General features: G+C 40.2%; 1 non-coding gene across 1 annotated transcript; it reads left to right on the top strand.

The window, feature by feature from the left end:
- The first annotated feature begins 1,784 nt into the window (after window positions 1–1,784).
- Window positions 1,785–1,948, top strand: LOC114114282 (U1 spliceosomal RNA). The gene has a single exon (XR_003589110.1). It is a non-coding gene; the product is annotated as a U1 spliceosomal RNA (small nuclear RNA).
- Window positions 1,949–5,326: the final 3,378 nt, after the last annotated feature.

Genomic DNA, 5,326 nt, shown 5'->3' with positions numbered 1-5,326 from the left:
GTAAAGAATCTATCTGCAATACTGGAGAGACCTGGGTTCCATCCCTGGGTTGGGAAGATCCCCTGGAGAAGGGAACCGTTACACACTCTAGTATTCTGCCCTGGAGAATTCCATGGACTGTATGGTTCATGGCGTCGCAAAGAGTTGGACACGACTGAGAGACTTCGCTTCACATACTCTTTACTCTCCCAAAGAAGGTTTTTTCTCCCCATGCTTCCTCCAGAGAAGAAAATTCTGTTTTCCCAAGAGAACTATATTTTATTTTCCCAAGCTGAGATAATTCCAGTTTATTGAACCTCTTTTTAATAAGACATCTTTAAAAACTGTTTGAGTTGTCATTGTCCCAAGGGAGCCCTGTGGGCTTACTTTCTTACTTTTTGCCATACCACTTAATTTAATTATGTCATCTTGTCATTGCTACACATAATCTCAGGGGACCCTGGGAAGCAGGGCCATGCTGGATGCTATGCATTCCAAACATCTCCAATTCTTCTCATCAAATCATAATTTTCTTCAACCTGATGCTGTTTATACAAAACAACCATCCCAAGATGGTAATGGCCACAGGGACAAATCCAAATGGAGATTTAAGGTATTATCTGATCAATTTGATCAATTTTGACAGCTGGTTCAGATAATTAGAGCAGAAAGGAAAAGATCTCTTTTTCTCCAAGGTTTGTCTTTTGGTCTAAATTGTTAATGTCACAGTTTTATATCTTCTTTTCACCTATGTTTTCTCCAGCCAAAGAGTTTATTATCTAGGCAGCTTAGTAAATTTTCAGCTTTAGCCACCATTTTTTCTGGGAAGAAAATTTTAATGGGTAAAATTATTCATTTTAGAATGTACAAGGCCAAAATTGACTCTGGCATTTCACTTGATGAAACCAAGGCTTGCATACAAAAGATCTACATACTATGCAAATGTATTTTCTATGTATATGTATAAAGTTTGGCAACTCCCTCTCCTAAGCCCTTCAGTTATGTGCTTTGGTTTGAGAAGTTTAATTCAATAAAAGCTTCACTTTCTTTTCTGAAGGCATCTGAGGGGCCAATGCTGGTGTGTTATTGACACTGCCATAAAACAGGGTAATCTCACTCATTTATCAGTTTTTGCTCTGGAGGACCTAAAACTGAGCTCATTTAGAGACTGAATTATCTCTGGCCCTCAGAGCCAGATGGCAAGTTCCTGTGAAGGTGGGGGAATATTGCTTCCAGGCACTATTGGAAAGTAATCGCCACACCTGCCATAGCCTATGGAACAGACTGATAAACACAGAACGTGCTACATCCCTCCCACCAACCCACAGCCCCAAACAATCCAAAGTCAGAACCAGATTCAGCATGAAATGTACAAGTGATGGCTCCCACCCTCCGTGCATATCAGCCCCATTTGACACACACACACTCAAATACTAACGCTATATTTTCAAAAAGAAAAGGTGGGTTAGCTATCACTTTCCATCCAGGTGCTTAAATAAGTCTTTTCTTCTCATCATTATGAAACGGCATGGTCAAAGACAGAGAAGAATGGGTAACTCTCCTGGGTACGTTTACCAGAGTATTATTAAAGAAAAGGAATTACTTTGCTTCAAAGGTGGAGATTTACAATACCTGTATAATGTTTCCAAAGGGGATAATGAAAGGTTTGACCAGAGTTCTACATCTTATACTTACACAGGGGTTTTTGACTTGTATGTATATGTTAAACACACACACAATATATCCATAATATATGGGTTCCATATATCCTGCCCGCCTCTTGGAATTATCAAGAGAGTGATTCAGTACTTACCTGGCAGGAAAGATACCATGATCACAAAGGTGATTTCACCAGGGCAAAGCTTATTCATTGCACTCTGAAGGTGCTAAACCCTGCAATGCCCCCAAAGGTGGAAAACTCAACTGCGTGATTTGTGGTAGTGGGGGACTGAGTTCGTGCTTTCCCCTGTTTAAAAAAAAAATGAGAAAGAGGGAGATAGAAAGAGGGAGGAAAGATGATTCACCCATTTTCTCATTTAATAAATACGTTTGGTTGAAGTGATCCAAAAACGGAAAAGACATGGTCTAGTTTGTAAAGAAATCCATTTTGGAGAAAGGATTAAATTAGGTTATGATATGGATAATAGCTCACATTATTTTTAAAGTTGTCATTGTGCTAAAATGGTTTCATAATTGTGGGTCTTTTATTTTCATCCAGAACGGCTGGATATAGGTGCTTTCGAAATTATTGGAGCAGGATGATGTACAGCAAAGACATCTGCTGTGCTGGTGTTCTCATAGTTCTAGCTATCAGAATCTTATCCTTTTTAAAAAAGATTTGTTTATATATTTGGCTGTGGCGGGTCTTTGTTGCTGTATGCGAGCTTCCTCTAGTTGCAGTGTCCGGGCCTCTCGTTGCAGTGGCTTCTCTTGCTGCGGAGCATGCGCTCTAGGCACACAGGCTTCAGTAGGTGCAGCTCGTAGGTGAGCATTTGTGTCTCACTGGCCCTGGTGCACTGGGCCAGTGGTTGTGGCACATGGATTTAGTAGCTCCATGGCATGTTGGATCTTCCCAGACCAGGGATAGAATCAGTGTCCTTTGCATTGCAAGGCAGATAGAATCTTATTATTTTTAACAGGAATGCTTCTTACTATTTTCCTCAGGCTGTATTAACTTAATAAGAAAAAAGTGCTAGAGGTTTTAAGGCCAGCCAGACCCACAGCTGACTCTTGGTTTTACCAATAAGTTACTGAGTGACATTGTTGGTGGGGCGAATCACATAAACTCTCTGACCTTTATTGTTCTCATCTATTAAATGGGGATAATAGAATTAAGGATTCTCAAAGGTTTTTTATGAGTTATATATTAATCTGTATTTTAAAAGCACCTAAGAGAGTGGGTGGTTCCATAAATGAAAAAAAATAGACAGTGGTCATTTTTATTTCATAGGAAATCTGATTATTATAATATGACAAATTAGCTGAAGGCCTCAGACAAATTAGGGATTCCCTGATGGTTCAGATGGTAGTCTTCCTGCAATGTGGGAGACCTGAGTTCGATCCCTGGCTTGGGAAGATCCTCTGGAGAATGAAATGGCAACCCATTCCAGTATTCTTGCCTGGGAAATCCCATGGACAGATGAACCTGGCAGACTACAGTCCATGGCGTTGCAAAGAGTAGGACATGACTGAGCAACTTCACTTTCACTTTTTCATTTTTCAGACAAATTAATACCTTTTCAAGCCTAACTCTAGAGAATCATCTCTAAGAGTTCTTGAAATTTAAAAAAAAAAACCTATATATGAATTCCCTAGAAGGTTTTGATTATATTAAATCCATCTAGAAAATTATTGTATGATATCATTCTCAGTATGCTAGGAGAAAAAATGTTAAACCCAACAAGAAGATGAGGACTTCAGGCTGCTTTTCTTTCATTCCAAGAAGGATCGCTCTTAATCAGAGTGCATTCTCCATTCAGGATAATCTGTGAAGACTGGCATGAAAATGCAGATTCCTAATTGAACAAAGACAATTATTTCCAGATTGAAGTACAGTGGTGAATAGCTCTGTGCTCCAATTACCGTCAGACTTTTATTTCAAATGGGAGGCTGAAATCACAGATGAGTTAGCCTTAATTGGGAGAAATGGCTGAAATTGTAGTTTTAATACCCTACTGTAACATCATGTATGTAGGTCATCTTTTTTTCATGTATACATGACAGTGCCCTGTTTATGTCCATTTGGGACAGCAAGCTGTGATGGCAAGAAGGATAGCCTTTTTACAAACAAAGGTATAAGAACCCAGAAGTTAATTAGAGCCATAAAACTATATAGCTTTTAAATAAAGGAATGGAAAACTACATTCTTTTCTATAACTATGTGTGAATTCACCGACTAATGTGAAAACCTAACTCAAGATAGCATTACTTCAAGCAAGATTTCCTCGATCCTGACTATTTCTTCATAATATATTCCACTTAAGACTATCAGAGAGTAGCCCAGCCGTGAATACGTAGGTCCCCTCAAATTAGGTCAGGTCTAACAGATTTTCTAAAGGTTGAAAAAAAGACAAATACAAATGTCAGATGAAGTCTGTGCTTTTCAAACAACCAGCAAACACCAAAGGAGAGTTTGTTGTATGGTTGAGTTAGAGATGGTGTTGTGTTGGCAGAGATGAAGATATGGAAATGCTATTAGTAAAGATTCCTCTTCTCAGGTTCCTTTTTCACTCCAGCTGGGAATTTGAGAATCAGACACACGAAACCTTGTCACCAACCATCATGAATCATTTGTGTCCATATAGATGTTTCCTGTTTTCAAAGGGATTTCACAAATTATTTCGTTTGATTGATCCTCATTCCTCCAAACTCCAAGTTAGGTGTGGTAAATTTCATCACCTCTTTTTACAAATAAATAAATGAGGCACAGATCCTTGCTTAGGGGTCCAGAGTGAAAGAGTATAGGGCTGGGACAAAGACCCAGCCTCTGATTAATAATAGCCAACCCAAAATGTCACACGTCACCGGAAAGTGAAAGTGTTAGTTTCTCAGTTGTGTCCGACTCTATGTGACCCCATGGTCTGTAGCCTGCCAGGCTCCTCTGTCCATGGGATTCTCCAGGCAAGAATACAGGAGTGGGTTGCTATTCCCTTCTCCAGGGGATCTTCCCAATGCAGGAACTGAACCCAGTTTTCTTGCATTGTAAGCAGATTCTTGACCATTTGAGCCACCAGGGAAGCCCTACACGTCACTGGAGGAACTGTAAAAGACTTCCATGCCTTGGTATGTACTTCCCTGGCAGCTCAGTGGCAAAGAATCCACCTGCAATGCAGGAGATGCACATTTGATCCCTGGGTCAGGAAGATCCCCTGGAGTAGGAAGTAGAAACCCACTCCAGTATTCTTGCCTGGGAAATCCCATGGACTAAGGAGCCTCATGGGCTATAGTCCACAGGGTCTCAAAGAGTCAGACATGACTGAGTGACTGAGGGTGCACACACGCCTTAGCATGCCAGCCACTACACTTCCACTGTCTTTCAGGCCATAGAAACAAGAAAAACACCTGTGCTCTCTGTTCTCCTATAGTCATTAGCTTTCACTATTAGGGAGATATATATTGTTATCACCAACCTGCAGATGTGGAAACTGGTGCTCATAAAGGATAAGTGACTTTTTCAAAGTCTGACAATTAGTTAAGAGATGAAACTAGACCAGATTAGCCTCACTGGCTCTAAATTTTGTGCTTTTTCCATTTACCAGAAGAGTCCTGGGTTTTTATTATAGCTCCTTTGCTTCTGGAGAAGGAAATGGCAACCCACTCCAGTATTCTTGCCTGGAAAATCCCATGG

Source organism: Ovis aries, chromosome 3, assembly GCF_016772045.2.
Source record: "Ovis aries strain OAR_USU_Benz2616 breed Rambouillet chromosome 3, ARS-UI_Ramb_v3.0, whole genome shotgun sequence".
NCBI lineage: Eukaryota > Metazoa > Chordata > Mammalia > Artiodactyla > Bovidae > Ovis > Ovis aries.
The sequence above is the reverse complement of the archived record's forward strand: the minus strand, read 5'-3'. Positions and strand labels throughout refer to the sequence as shown.